Source organism: Drosophila rhopaloa, unplaced genomic scaffold, assembly GCF_018152115.1.
Source record: "Drosophila rhopaloa isolate 14029-0021.01 unplaced genomic scaffold, ASM1815211v1 contig_167, whole genome shotgun sequence".
NCBI lineage: Eukaryota > Metazoa > Arthropoda > Insecta > Diptera > Drosophilidae > Drosophila > Drosophila rhopaloa.
In genome coordinates, this window is record NW_025335047.1 from 4482623 (window position 1) to 4499419 (window position 16797).

Below are 16797 nucleotides of genomic sequence, written 5' to 3' on the forward strand. Positions count from 1 at the left end.
CTTCCCGTTCACAGTAGTTTCCTCTTCCAGCAGTAAATTAAGTTACGACTTTATGCTGCATATTAGTAGAAGGAAGAAGGGTCAAAGTGTAGCCAAAAGATATGGGTAAAGGAAACGCGGAATACTCTGGGGGCGGGCAGACATTAAATATTTATATTATTGCCTACGTAATTGAAAAATAACGAGTAATTAGAAAATAACTATCTTAATTATTTTTTATTCGCCAGCGCACTTTAACTACCGTTAAGAGAGACTTGCTGCCTTTTAAAATAATTTCTAACCAAACCCTTAAGCTATATATTTAATACAACTCAGAACCTTTCAACCATTTTACATTTTTTTTTAAGTTTTTGTCCTCTTGGTACTCTAAATTTTTATTCGCTCCTAACAATCAGTTAATTTTATTACAGGCCATGATTCATGCCTTGCATATTCAGCTTTTATGACTTGGTCAGGACGCCAAGCCATGGAGATCAACGCCCACTGTCAAGGACTTCGTTTTACTGCCCTTTCCCCTACCCTTTATTTTGTTGTATTATTTATTGACAATTTATTTTATTTAGCTCAGCATATCAACCGCTGAGCATTTGCGGCCATTTAGTTGCGATAAAAACCAAATTTATGCAGCTAAATCTTGTTTTTAGCACACAGAAAAAAAAAGGAAACACAAAAAAAAAAGGAGCGAGGAGTAAATAAAGAAAAAATTCTATTTTCTCAGGCAATAAAAATGTCAACGACGTCGCCGCAGACCAAATGGCAATTGCAGCCGCCGGAATATCCCTCTTTTTACCACTCTTTTCCTCTGCGCCTCCAAAGTGATTTATGCATTCCGCATGCAAAACGCTAATCAGTGGACCCGAGAGCCCCAACCCATTCCATCGTCCTACTCGAGAAACCCAATAAAAGAAAGGCAGCAGCAGCAGCAGCATCATCCAGCAAAAAGTCTGAAATGCGAAACTCAAATAGCGTTTAGCCAAAGATGACTAATGTGCCTCCTCCTGGACGCTGTCCAACTGGTCAAGTGGGTTTGGCCTCCGCATTAAAACTCCACTCATTCCGTTTGCATATGGAAAACTGTTGAGTGTAATGGAAATTCAAGCTCCGCTTCGATACATTTTTAACCCCAATTGCAGGGGTTGTTGGATGGCCAAACTTGTTGAAATGCGCGCATATGCCAAGCATAATTACGACGAAAAATATTGTAAATTTGTAACTTTTATAAAGTGCTTCAATAAGTAATGAGCACGGCTTTGGAGTGGTGATGAAAGTATGAGAAAATCGGGGTAAATTGAAGTGGTTTCAACATTTTGGCCTGATTTGGGCAAGGCCATTTGGGCTTTTAGCGGAAGTAAGGCCAAATTCATTAATTAATCAGCCATCATACCAAATCAAAGTTTTTATAGAATTAATAACCAGTTTTTACTAGGACGAAACTGATTGTTTGACATTGTTATTAATCAAACTGTATAATAAATATCAGAATGTATAAGAAATTTACCTTCTACTCAAAAACGTTTGATACGTTCATAATTTAATTATGTATTGACAAAACAACCAAAAAAAAAAATTGTAATTATTTTCTAAGAGGCTCACACAAAAGCAATAAATAATTTAGCTTTCTATAATTTGATTCACAGATATTTTCCATTTTATTGCATTGCAAAATGCGAAAGACACCTCATCGATAGAAAAGTGGCCAACTGATTAATAATTGATAATAACCAAAAGATGAATTTATTTTCTGTCATTGAGATAGCAGCAGCAACTTCCCATCTCATCTGACATGAAAGGCCAACCGCAATTTCTAATTTTGTTCGATTGGTTGTGTGTGAATTTGTGAGCAATAATGCTAAATGCTTCGGTCTTAAGTTCACATAAATTCATACAAAAACATTCCAAACTAATAGGCTTCATTTTACCTTTTCAGCATTCGGCAAATGCAATTAAATCATGGAGGGACTATTGCATTCCAACCAATGGAAAGGACAAAAACCGACCAGACAGCTCGGAATCACTTGCCAATCAAAGTCAGGCGTATATTTGTGGGATCTATATCAGACGATTTGCATGCACTTGACCACAAAATTAATTAACTAAAATATGCCAAGCAGGGGGAGGAGTGACAAGTGCAGTGCAAATTTAAAACCCAATATTCTCCAACCTCGATTCGGTTTGGGCTAACAAAGCGATCAAAAACCGAGAAATACGAGTGGCCAACCCACTTTGGCAGCAACAACTGCGACAAAATGTCACTTGGCCAGCAATTCACAGAAGCTACATAAGCATTTACAGTGCGTTTCAAAAATATATGACTATTTATTATCTAAAATGTATACAAAAATATGTATATCTGTAAAACACAAAGTATAATAAGCAAAAATAGTATTTAATAGTGTTGAGTGTTTACAAACACCTTTTAATATGCTTAAAAAAATTTTATGAGTGCTCAAAATACTTTGTAATTCTTAAATTTTAAATATATATTTTCTTCGAAATCCAAAATGCACTTTAAGATCAGTCTATATTTTCAGGACGTACTGTATCCCCGTGTATGACGTAAAAGTGCGATAGAGAAGGCGCTAGCGAAAGAGGCTTAGTTATTGCGCATAGCTCGAAATGTTCATGTCGTGATGCCACAATTAACTAAAAGCGCGCATCAAATTACAAACAAACGAACGAACGAGCGACAACTGGCCGGCAACAACAGCAACAACAACAACAAGAACAAGGATAACTAGAACAGCAACAGCTACAACAACAAGGAGCGACAAGGACATGAAGCGGAAGCAACAACTGTTGTTGCCCCAATGTGTGTGTGAGTGTGTGGGTATTATTGTTATTTCAGTTGAAACTCGAATTGCTTGTAGATTTGTTGGCAACAGCTGTGCATTTGCCAAGCAATTTCTGTCCGCTCCTTGGGCTCCGCACATCTGCAATTTATGTATCCTTTGGCTTACAAGGATAGAGAATGTCTGGTGGATGGTCAAGTGTATGGATGGTAGACTCCCCGCAACCCCCACACCATTTGCAATCTGCATTGTCTTCGGGCCAGGCCACAACCAACGCCCCTCATTGTAAGCTACTTAAGATTTTGCACAGATTATGGCTCACATATGCACGCTGAAGTTGGAGCGCAAATTGAGTGTGAGTTTTTCATAGATAATCTTTACAAGCAATTTAAAGCTGGACAAGTGCTAATATAACAACAAAAGTGAGAGAGATAGTCAAAGAGTTGCAGGTTAGCAGGCAAAGAAGTGGTGTGGCCCTATCACGTGCGATCAACTAATTAAAGCAACAAAACCCCTTTTCTAAACAGGAAGCCTCCCATTAGCCCCAAAGAACAAAAGCCACTGGCATTCGCTGGATGGTTGGGGTAAAAATGAGGTAAGTTCTGGAAAAAGTTGCACTTGACTGATTACCTTTGCCTCAATGTGGCACGGCGTTCGGCTTCGGGTTCCTTTCATTCTTCTGCAACATTAATGAGCAGGAAGCGCTTTCCTCTGCACAACATACCGAGATTCAATTATGAATGAGTTTTAAATTACTGTTACAGGGCAGCGCAGGTCGAAGCTGCCGGTCTTATAAAAGCAGGAATTCCAATTCGAAAGGGTTTCCCCTAACATTTCCACATCAATAATTTTCATTGAACTGGACATTTTAATGCATGATATAAATATTTAATAAGTGACCTGATTTAGATAAGAAAACAATTGATTTTCAATAAACGCAATTGTCTTAGTGAAAATGATTTTGTGTCAATGGACGTAATACATATCATATATCATACTAGCTTTAAAGTTACCTAAGACATATTAATAAATGAGCTAAAACCCTTAAGCCCTATTAAACAAGAGAATACCAATTTGTATAATAACCGAAAATTCGTGAAATATTTATAAAATTACTTTATTAAGTTGTTGAGTTTCTCCTGACTTCAAATTATGGCTATATTTATTACATGATGATGGGCTCCCAACTTTCTAACAGTTTAAAGCCTCATTTCAGCTGAAAATTTGAAAGCCAATCTCGGTAGAGCCAGGAACAAGGCCAACATCATCACATTCCAGAGCAGCCAAAAGGGCGTGGACTCCAAATGGGGAAAGAGCAACCACGAGGCAGACAAAGAGCCGCACTGAAAGTCGGAAAGTCTCCACCCAACCGTAGGCGACTCCACTCAAGTTAGCTGAACTAAACCGAGCTGAAGTGACTCACTGCTGACAACGGAGCTGAGAAATCCCAAGGTTGGCTGCCTGGCATGCGTAGATAAATTGAGTTGAATGGAGCGCTACTGATTGGACTTACGATCCAGGGAGTTACAACCACCTGTCCCCCGCCGCCGCCTCCATCTCTGCCGCCACTGTCTCTTTCGGATTTTCAATTATGGTTAATCATGCAAATGTTTGTCGCCTGTGAAAATGTTTTACATAATGCAAAGTGAAATGCTGCATGGCCATTCAAGCCATTCTCTGAAGAGTTTCGAGCCGAGCCAGAGCATTATAGTCCAATGCATACATGAATAATTGTCTTTTTGTGTGTCCGTCTTACAGCTGCTACTTCGACTGTATGCCAGGGATATGGGATATGATGAGCTGCTGCTGCTGCTGCTCAGGTAAGCCGAGCAATTTTTGCTGCCTGATTTCACAACTCCGACACCAGAGTGTCAGGTTGTGTGGCACATTCCCTCCCAGTCCGAAATCCCTCTTCGTTCTGGCCTTTGCTTCGTTTTGGGATTAGAAAACCACCCCGAAACGTGTCACATTATGCGGAGATGGAGATAGGAGGCATGTGTCCTGTCCGCCTGAAGCCAATTCTGGTTTCGGGATTAAAGAAGAGAGTGTGTCCATTCCAAAGGCATGTATCTTCATTGAACCAATGCGAAATACCTGCTAAGGTAACTGGGCATCGAAAATGCTGCAAATGAAGATTTGCAGTGGGAGGGAGCAACACAAAGTAATTTGAAAGTGGTTAGGAAAATTATCTCTCTGAATCCCCAGGAAATGAACAGTTTTGTTTCTATCATCTTTGCTCTTGGAAATGAATTGTCGATTCATTCTTCTCTTCATTTGAAAATAGTTACTTAGAATTCCTTAATTTAGACAATGAGCAAAACAATTTGTCTGTTTGAGAGGCTGAGTGTATTAAAATATGTTATTACTATAATACCATTCATATTTAAAATCGATCTATTAACTAATTATTTTTACCAACACATTACAAGGGTAAAGGATTTGTTTTGAATCCCATTTAATTCCTTAACAATTAGCTTCGTTTGTATACTTTGCTGCACCACATCCATGAAAATTTCGACTTCGTGCCAACTCTAATGTATTAGAGGTAATTTATCAACTTTTAATCAAATGTTTTTTCCATTCCTACATGGAGATGGTCCCGTCTGTCCCGCCACATATAATATATGTTCGTTGCTCATGCCATTACGTGGTGTTACGCAATCGCCACCCCAAAAATGGCTGGCAAACTACCCCTACCCAACTCGGCACCCCTGCTCTATGGCTTTGCTGATCCTTTATAGTTTTTACATGCATTCCCATGCGTATTCCATGTGAGTGTGTGCCATTTGGTCATAAATTCAAAAAGCTGGCCCAGCTTAAATTTTGGTTTTTCAATTTTTGAATGCCAGACCTCTGACAACCCTCGGATCCATGGGTGCCCCGCCATTACCATCACCATCCCCCTACCCCCTTCCCCATCCCCATCCCCGGAGGACCAGCATCTCGCATAGTTGTGCGTGCAACTGTGAAACGTGTTACAGGACCGGCCAATGTCCTCTGTTCCCCCAATCCCATCCCCTTGATCCATCCGAAAACCATGAGATTTCATTTAATTAAAGCATTTAGGCAGGGGTTTTTCGGTTTCGACTCGACGCCATATGTGCGTTGAATATATTAAATATACAAACACAATCCTTTCGAAAGGACATCCCATCGAGCACCTAAACAAATATGATGGAGAAAAAAGTGCAGCTTAAGAAAGGTTAAACAAAGGTTAAGCTCGGAGAGAGCAAAAGGTTCTGAGGTTTAAGCCTTGCGGCCCGTAAGCCAACTCATCAAAGTTATTTAGTTAAAATTAGTGCCTGTCGAGGATGTCTCCCCAATATGCCAAAGCAAACAAGACGGCGCAGAATCATCGAATAGCTTGAGGGTCTGGCAAAGGACACGAAAACGGTTCGGGTTGGGGATTTGCGGGGACAATGTCGTGCCGCTGACAAGTGCGATGACAACGTCAAAGGCTGGCTGCCTGGCTGGCTGGCTGGCTGCTCTCCGCCGAACCAAAGCTGCATGCCATGCCCGACTAGCTGCGAGGCACCTTTGGGAAAAAAGACGCTCATCTGGAAAATCAACTTCGACTTTCGGGCCACCCAGGCATCCACCAAGGAGCAGAAGCAGCAGCAGCAGCAGCACTACCACCAGCAGCAGCATCAACGAACCGCAAATCATAAAATAAACTCTTTAATTACGCCTCACGACTTGCCGGGGCAGACACGCAACAAGCCGAAGCCACAGCCAAATGGAAAATTATGCAAAATGCAACAGCAACAGAAATTGCAGCACAGCAGCAACAACGCCACAACGGCAGCAGCAGCAGCAGCAACAGCAGTAGAAGCCACTTCCGAAAATGTGAGTAAAATTATAAAATCTTTGGCACGACAATGTTGACGACGACAAAACTGCAAATTACCAAATTATAAGCGAACAGCAAAAAACAAACTGCCAAACAACAATGAAGGGAAGAATTTTAAAGTATGGAAACTTCAAGTTATCTAGTTATAAAATAATGGTACTATTGACATTTGAAAAATGGGTAAAACAAATTTAGAAGAAAAAAATTATTGATTATTCTTAATCAAATGCAAAAAATTAATATATAATACAATACTTAAAAAGCAAAAAAAAATATAAATTGGAAGAAAAAAACATTTTTATTTTTAAAATGTAAATTTGATGTCAAAAATATATATTTGTATCAAAAAATTTAATTATGTACGATACATTTTTATAAAACAACATATCATTCATATAATTTAAGTTTAAGTTCATTTGTTATTCTGTTTAACTATTTTCTAACTCTAATTACAAGTTTCAGAGAGGGTATTCAAAACGATCAATATGGGAACCTCCAAAAATCCATTCTGCTGCCGATGATGAAGTGAGAATACCGAAAATGCACTCGGACTCTCACACACTCAGCGTTTAACCCAAGGAGGGGGGAAAGAAAAGGGGACGGCCGCCCCCTGCTGTAAAGCGTATTTAAACAACCTGTGCCTCCCCATCCCTGTGAAAACTCCCCACTGAGCATGGCACCCACTCGATTATCACCGAAAAACGATTGACCTCACGAATTCGTAATTAATTTTCACAAAAGTTTTCCATTCGAAGACAAACTTCAAACAAAAGGCTGCAGCATCGCTCTCTGTATGTGTGTTTCTGTGTTTCGGTCTGTGTGGATTGGTTCAGTTTGAGTTCAGTTTTTGGGATTGCTTTGGTGGAACCCCTCCCACTTTTTCCTGCGGCTGCCACAATGTTTAAACATTTGAGCGCACACATCTCTGTGGGGGGCAAAGTGAATGCCGTTGCCCTGCTCATCTCCAGCGTATTGGAGCCCGATCCCAATCCCGATCCCCCCAATCAGTTTCACCGGTACCTCTGGTGGCCCCTCTTTCACCTGGTCGCCGGTTGCTTAGTTTGGCAGTTGTGTGTGTCGCTTAAGTGCTGAAACAATGTTCCAAGTTGTAAGTGCAACAAGGGAACCCAGTACAACATGGCAGTGAACGAAGCCAAAAACCCAAACTGAACTGAAACCCGGAGTGCACCAAAAATAAAGTGTGTAAAAATGAGCAACTTTTCAAGTGAGAAGCAACTATGTGGCATGCAGCTAGAGCTGCACGCTCGCATCTCGAGCGACAACGACGACAATGACTGGCAGATTTGGTCAGGCACACAGAGAGAAAAATATCATTATTTGGTATTAATTAAATTAATATTTAAACAGATTTTTGGTATAAAATATATTTTAACCTGAATGCTTTATATTTGCCAAATATAAAAAGTAAACAAACTTTTCTATTAGTAGAATACAAATTTTTAATTGATCAATTCATAAATTGTTTGGATAATGCCAAGTTTACATTACTCTTGGCTGAGATTTTTTTTTTGTGCACCGACGACTCGGAACATTTTTCGCGCAAACTTGCTAAGATACAAAAATTTCACTCAGCCCGAGACTCTGTCCCCCACTCTTTCCACCCCGCCCACACTTTCCCCTCCCACATCTCCTCATGAATGTGTGCACAATTTTCAAACTGGCAGCGTAAAGTGCACAAATTGCAATTGTAGCTGGGGCGCGGGAATCAGGACAAGACAGGGACAGGGTGACAAAGGGGGCGTGGGACTGGGACTGCAAAAAAAGGGGGAGGGGCAAAAACAGGACAGTTGGATGGTTGGTTGTGGGGAAAACAACTAGAGTGTGTGGAGGCGTCGTCGATTGTAGGCCCATGCCAGACATGGTGGGCTCTTCAGCAAGAGCAACTACAGCGGCAAAAAGAAGTACTCTACCCAGTACAGTGAACACTTGACGTCGAGGCCACAAGACATTAATTGCAGCGCTTAAGAAAAAAACCAACAAAATGGAAAATTGAATTACGAAAAGAGCAAACAAATGGTAACCCATTTAACCGAGGTGAAATGATTAAAGTAGTTTTAAAAGCAAGCTTTTAAATTAAAAATAATGTATGAATTGAGGCCACGTTGCCAGTATCCTAGTTACTTTCCTAGTATATAATTTTTAAAACTTACCTTCAAAGTCATTAACACCATGTCATTATGTGCGCCAGTTTTCGGTATTTATATAACTGAAATGAAAAGAACAATATAAAGTGGTTAAAAATGGTTGGACATTATTAAAGTTAATATGTTATATTACAAAATAAAATGTATGATTTATCCAAACTTCAAAGCGTATAACTACTACTATTATTTAACATTTATAGGGTATTCCTAACTACCATTCCGTTGCACCACTTTTTCATCTCGTGTTTGAGTTTGTTTTCGTGCTGACCAAATGCAAAGTGCAAGTCCAAGGCAGCCGGACCATGTACATTGACACTTTGATATGATTGCCAGAGGAGCGGAGATACGAGAAACGAGGAGGAAATCGGGAGGTGTAAAGCAGTAAAGGAGGTGGAAAGCGGAGAACTTGGTAGACGACGAGTAGAGGAATCTTGTGGTTAGTTTGGCCAGCCAAAGTTTCATTTCGGACCATCTTCTTCACAACACAGTTTACAACTTCTGGTCAGTTCATCGTGTTCAAGCATGAAATGACGTTGCACAAAAATCGCTTGGCAAGGTGAGCCCTTTAAAAGGTGCAAAAACTTTAAGTGGAGCAAAATACACAAAATGACAAAGTTGATGAGGTGTTCTTTCTGGGCGTTGGAAAATTAATTTTCGGCTGGGATGACATTCAACTCATCGTCAGCTGCCCCCAAACGTTCCTCTTGTCCGCTCACTTGTCTCCCTTTGTTGTGTGACTTGTAACTTTAGTTGTTGTCTGGGGCACTCACAATTTCGCTCTAAAGTTTAATTTCAGCGCTTGACTTGGAAAGTTTTTTGCTACCAGTTAGAGTGACTGGAAACACAGAGAAAAAACATATATTTTTAGTTCTTTCTTAATTTTGTTCACGAATACTGACAACCATAAGGAAACAAACCAAAAGAAATAATCAATTTAATTGAAAATATTTTTACTATTTATTTAATTACTCCATTTAGTTATTGAAAATGTTAAAAAAAATATATATATTTTTTATTGTAAACTCTGTAAAGGTTAGACTAGGATAGACCCTTTTAAGATAAGATTAAATACCAAATGGATGAGCAACTTTCGTAATATTTTCTTTCCGTGCAGAGTCAGAGTTTGAGGCTTCAGCAAAAGTCGAGCGCGAAGTCGAGCTGAAAACTCCTTCTGGCCAAGTCGACACAAATTGCTGCAAAGTTTTTTGGCATTCAAGTGTTTTAATGTCTCACGACGAGTTGTTGCGGAGTCGCAGAGCAGACTCTTTTCCGTACTCCACACATGAATTAATCAAAGAGCAGCTGCAGTTTGTGTGGCATTAAGTACCCGACTAGGAGACATGGGTTCGCAGGTGGGTTAAGACCGCAAGGCGGTGGCGCCGCTAGACAAATTCAACTTAATCAATTTAAAGTGCTCACCGCAAAGTCAACAGTTCAAACTAACCGCAAGGCGGGGAGTTTGAAAAGCAAGGCAAACACTACCCTCCGCTTTCGCCCTTTTGGCCCAGTATTGTTAGGCAAATTGTCGCCACACACACACACACTCTCTCAGAAGCACACACACACAGCAGGTTGTCGTTGACCAACAAGTGACCAAGGCTCCGTTTTACCCCCCATTGTCCTGCCGACTGAGTATCCCTTACACTTTTTTCCAGCAGCTCCTTCCCCTTTGTTTGCCGACGTGTATTTGTGTTTGCTCTGCTGTCAACATTGGAAAATTATGAAAATTAATATGAAAATTGTTGCTATTTACGACTAGTTTACCCTGAAGTGTGTGCGTGCCGTGGCTGCCTCTTCTTGGGTTTCAAGTGAGGCAATTGTTGGTTTTAGATTTAATTACTTGAGTCAACTTGAGCCCTAATTTGATTGAGTATTATGTGACATTGAGCCCACTCCGCGACGGGGTTCAATTAACCCAGGCTCACGCACAGGAAGGGGTTTTTTGTGCTGCTACCCAAAACAAAGAGACCTAAAGTAGCCTGCGGATGCGAATCGATTGAGAACCCTACTATAAAATAACAAAAACGCACCACACACTCGACATTTGCATCTTTGACAGCTCTATTGTTGATCCTTCTGCTTTTGCATCCTGCCACGCACACACTTAAAATATGCAATAAAAAATCAAGGGGGAACTGCATTGATTGCACTGCAGGAACTGCAGGAAAGGACTAACGCAGAACCTCTTGAAGGCAGTCAAAGATGTAAATGGTTCGTAAGTGCAGAAACCTTTGAAGTGCAAGCACTTATTCAGTAAATTATTATATTAATCAGTGAGTTTAAATGGAACATTATATATTTTTATAATGGCGCATTCCCCTCTTATCAATACCAATTAAATATAAATATTCATTTTTTCCTTTGAATTATATTTGTCTGTTTATACCTCACAGTATATCACCTTTTATCGAGCTATCTAATCCAACCTAACTGCACAATAAATTCTCAATGTCTCCAACTTAATTAAAATAGAGAAAAACAAGATAAATCCCCTGAACTAAATCCCTTGACAGCATTTCAAAACAATAAAATCATAATTCCCAGCTTTTGAACAGCATGTTATGTATTTCACAGGAGCTCAATAAATTCGTTATATTTTCAAAGCCACTTAGGAGTAATTTTTATTGTTCGCCCAATACTAATCCCATGTCAATTGTCAACGCTGGCGCTCAAGACACTTAAATGCAGATTATGCATGTCAAATGGAAGCCCACACTTCAAAATCAATTAGCAGAAGCTTTTTGGAAAAATCGAGAAAAAAAAGCGGAGAGCAAACATGTGGGCCAGAACTGAAGTTGCCATTAAATGCTCGATTATAACGACAATTGACGGCTGCAATAAAACCGAATTGCCCCGTCAAATGCTCAGCCAGCTGGACTAAAAGGCCGGGCTTAGGTTAGATGAGCCTCAGTTAACGGTCCACCTCCTCCCCATCCACCGACTCCCGTATTTACTGTCATAATTTATATGCATTTATGAGACACGCTTGGACAGAGGCAGTTTTTATGGCAATTTTATTTCCTGTAGGCAAATAAAGCAACTCGCCATGTGAGAGGCATTCGAAACTTCAACTTCATTATCGCGTTATCGCTACCTCCCCAAACTGCTTTGCCCCTAGCTGCATTATCGTGATTGCTGTAGTAAATGTTTTTTATTTATTATTATTTACAAATGCATTAAACACAATATTTAATTGCATCATAAAAAAGCGGCAGTCTGTCTGGCCCAATATAAAAACCCTTGTCCCTCTCTCTATCTTTTGCCCACTCCCATTTTTGATAGCAATTGAACTTCATTGTAAACAGTGGTCGCTAAATGAAGGAAATTAGTTTTAGTAATAAAGTTATTATTTCTGAAAAAGTCATTTATATGTTTCAGCACACAATTATATAATAAATCGGTTTTTATTTCTCGTTGCAGTTTAATTTTTAACATTTATGGTATGTTCAAATATTTTATCTAATTACAGTTGCAAATACCCCAAACAAATTTATTGAACATTTTTTTCGAAGTTTGCTATACTCTTTACTAAGTACCAAAAGTATTTCTAAACAACTTATAGAGTTTTCGTTGTAAATCCACTTATCCCATTTACCACTGTACCGGGTTCTAGGTGCTCCGCTTGTGTGTGCTCGGTGTCTGTTTATATTTGTCCCTGGTTGTTTGCATAGTGCAATGCTTATCGCAAATGCTTTTCCTATATGCGTGTGATATTTTTATGAGTTCTTTCGACCCCGTCGTCCCTTGGATATTCCCCCTCTATTTTTCAGTTTCGATTTTGGTTGCCCAGTTGCTGTTGCTGCTGCTGCTGCTGTTGCCGCTGTGTTTGCTGTTCACAGTTTTTCGTTATTATTTACACAATTGACCCTTTCACACCCGAAAACTCATTGAACTTCATCAGCAACATCTACGGCAGCAACAGCAACAGCAACAACGGCAACATGAGGAGATATTGCTTACGTACAGGCCCCCACCCTGAAAAACCCTGGCAGTTGGAGTTCAAGTCTTGGGCTCAACTGTAAATAGTCATAAATGTTTTGTTTATGTTTACAATTTAGCTGCTGCTCCTGCCGATGTTGCTGTTGCTATTGCCTTTGCCTTTGATATTGCTGCAGTTGCTCTTGCTGCAGTTGCTGCCGCTGTTGTATCTGCTGTTGCACCGTGTTCCGGCCGCAGTTCGTGACTTCTCTAATGTTGTTGACGTGGTTGTTGCAACATGCTTCCCCATTGCTCTCGCCGCGGCCTAAAGATTTCTGAATTGGTAATGGAGCATGTGCAGTTCAGTGAGGTGAGCTGCATTTTATTGCTATCTAAATCGCTGACTCTTAGCCATGTATGTGAGCTAACAACCTGGTCCGCTGGTCCACGCTGTCTCCGATTTTTATTTGCTTTTAATTTGACTTGAAACGGGGCTTAAATGTCAAGAGTTGTTCGGCTTGTAATCCACATAAGCACACACATGGACCGCTCTGCGTTTTTGTTATTAATGCATTCAATTAAGTAACGGACCGACAATTAAACTCATTATGCATATGGTGGGTAAAATGCAATGCAAATAGCCCAAAGCCCCACTAAACACCAATAATATGGTTAGCAACGAGCAACAAAAATAACTGTCGACCAACTGAAACAAAAACTCCAATCGAGCCACATTAAAAGCATCATTAAATAAATTATAGACCAGCCCCAAGGCAATAATGACATAAAAAAACCAATAAATCTAACATGAAATTCGTAATGTAAACAAAGCTTATTTCATTTGTTGTTTTAGTTGTTTTATATTTAGTATTTAAATGTTTGTAAACGTTGAAGAAGAGGATAACAGTTAAGCCTAATGAAAGTCATAAATAATAAACAAATTCAGAGGTTAAACTAATGAAGCGCTGGGCTAAATGGTAAATTTAGAAGAGCTTAGTGGGGGAATGATGGTAACTAATATTATGAAAGGTAGAGAAAAAACCTATTTTTAAGTTCATATGATTTACCATAAATAAAATGAAAATAGTAAAAATAATCATTCCACAAAATAACCTTCCTTTTTTAACGGTTTATGCTGTTTCTTCCAATTACCTGCACTTGACATTTAATTATCAATTAGCTAGCCCACATCCTCTCCGATTTTGGCACAAGCTTATAAATATTTTAATTAATTTACATTGTCATGCATTTTTTGGGCAATTCTTTTGCCAAGCGACAGTCAGCCAGTCACTCTGTCGCTGACAGTGGCATATAATTTATGCAAACTGTTCGCATTTGAAATGCCTCCGCAAGAGAAGCGTGAATTTATTTATAATTTATATGGCAATTAAAAACTAATATTGTCAACTCCCACGCTCTCTGCAAATTCAATTGCAAATTTATGCAAATTTTTAATTTCAGTCCGATGAGCGGGCGCCTTTGACAAATGTTTTGTAGTTTTCGGATTTCGGTTTTTATTGCATTTTTGATGACAACTCGGTTGGCATAAATTAAATAATTAAGTTAATTCTACATAGGGGCAATGTGATTTTAATTATTTAATTCGAAACTCAGCATAACTTATGCTAAATCGTATTTTATTTTGTTTGTCCATTGCGTTTCGAATTTGCCTTGCTTTGCTCACGGTGTCTGACTCATCAGCGCCGATGATTAATGATTTTTAAAATGCCGCTCATGATTTAGATAAACCAAACTGAACGATTTAGTCTGCTTTGTTGTCTGTTCTTTGTGTTATTTCGGCTTGCATAATTAATGTCGTACGCATTTGTTACAAGTTTTGGTTATTTGTCTTGCTCTCGGATTAATTTGCCCCACCGTCTAATTTAGTCTGATTGGCTGGAACTGAGTTGAAAGGGGCTTAAAGTCTTCTCCAGTCTGTCGGTGGGCTTAACAACTTCTTGACTGCCATTCGATAAAGTTTGAGGAGCGATAATGACATTGAGCTCGGCCGGGATTATCAAGAATACTGAATTACAGAAATATTTTTTACAAAATGCTTGAACACTCATTTTTGCTGCACGAAATAAATTTGGAACGGAAAAATTAATACGAGTTAATATTATTCGACAAATTAATTTCCTCATCTGGTATATCAACATTTATTTGTCATCCATAAACTATTATTAAATAAATATATGATCGTTTTTTTCTTGCAATAAATTTTCTAGGCGGAACTATTCATTGAATTTTTGTTTCATTGATTAAAAGGTGTGAAAACGAAATTATTCAACTGAATCGGCCATTAAAAATATGTTCCCCTTCCGTGAAGGTTGTGTCATAAAATGTTATTTATATGGCCCCGCGTGGGTGCGACTTCTATGGTCTTCTCCGCAGAGTGTGAAGCTACTCGAGGTTCCTAATTAATATAAACAGTTTGTGAACTAACACCAAACACACCGCTAGAAGCACCCCTTCGGTGTTTGGCATTTCCTGTAATTTGTCGGGCGCGGAAATTGCCGGCTTGTGTTATTTTTTTTTTTATTCGGGCCTTGTTGCATATTAATTTAAATATAATTATGATAATTTTTATTGTCAAGTCCGCTGAGTGAAGTCTCTTGCCACATGCTTCGCCTTGACTTTTCGGAATGCCCTGGGCAAACAACCCTTTTCTACCATCAAAAAGGATTAGTTATTGAGTTATTTTCACAACTAAAGTAACGACAGGCAGCCGGGCAGAAGGCGAACGAACCCAAGCCCAAGCCCGACCAACTGACGCGGTTCAACAACATCTTGTGACTGACATTTGTGCGTCAAATTAAGTGAACTCTTTTTTTTGTCGAATGGGAGGATCTGCAGCCGGAGGAAGAGGAGGAGAAGGAGGAGGAGCACATGGTCAAGTCGAGCTTCCTGCCAGCCAGCCAGCCAGCCTCGATCCCTGAGTGACTGTGACTGTTGTTGTCTTCGGCCTGTCCCCTGCATTGCGTAAACTATAATTAATAACAAAACATGTTATGGTTATGGCTGCCGCTTCTGCTTCTCCTTTTCTTTGTGTGTGCCAGAAAATTGTTTCTTGTGCCCCGAGCCCAAGGCATGAGGCCACAATTCACCCAGACTGGTACAAAAGCGGTTCTGGTTCTTCGGCTTCGTTGGGTTTGAGAAATCCAGACTAAGACTGAAGAAGATCCCAGCGTTTTCGGGCTGCACAACATATGTTATGCATTTTTTAGTTGTCTTCGGCATTCAAAAAATTATGTAGCATTTAATTAGCGCATAATTGCGGCAACAGAGTCAGCTTTCAGGGCACAGGCCTCATCAATTTCAATCGCTGGCGTGTTGAAAAATCTTCATCTGAGTAATCCACCCGGCAACAAATTTTTCAATGGCAAAAAACAAACATGTATACTAGCAAAACGAAGCACAGAATACTCTAGATACTCGTTTTCTTAAAAATTATTAATAAAAAATACTTACAATTTCTCAAGTAATAAAATTTAATTTTGATTTGGATCATCAACGCTTTAGTCTTCGAAACCTAAAAGAAAATAAAAAGATTTGAATTATTAAAAAAAAAACATAATCAAGTCACTTAAATAAATATTTGTTTAATTGCAAAACAGTCAACAGCCATTCCAAAATATTTATGATGAGAGAAATTTGCTAAGCTTGAATGACAAACTTTTAAAACAGAGTATTGCAAAAAATAATAATAATCCGAAGCCCTTTTATGAAATCCTCTTGCTACTTATAGGGCACACCCTTGCCGAACCGCCGAAAATAAAGAAAAAAGACTGTCGCTTGTCAAAATGTCTGCAACTCCGTGAATTCAACTCATTCTGCTGCTGCCTTCTATGGACGCGTCATTGTCTAAGGATGCAATTGCCGAGGACGACGACGCACAAGTTCAAAAGCAGTCAACAGTTCCGCTCGCCTGTTTGAAACTCCGACGTCGTCATCCTCTGCCACATCGTCATCATTACATCATCATCGTCCTTATCCTTGGCGAATTTCATGCCTTGTCGTTGCAGTAGTTCCTTGTGGCTTGGCAAATACTCAACAAACCATGAAAGTAAATAAA

General features: G+C 39.4%; 1 protein-coding gene across 1 annotated transcript in view; it reads right to left on the reverse strand.

The window, feature by feature from the left end:
• LOC108044192 overlaps nucleotides 1-16797 on the reverse strand; it is a 156725-nt gene that overhangs the window by 131492 nt on the left and 8436 nt on the right. The window contains 1 exon segment of the mRNA XM_044458577.1: nucleotides 8811-8866. The gene's annotated coding sequence lies outside the window, so the exon portion shown is untranslated.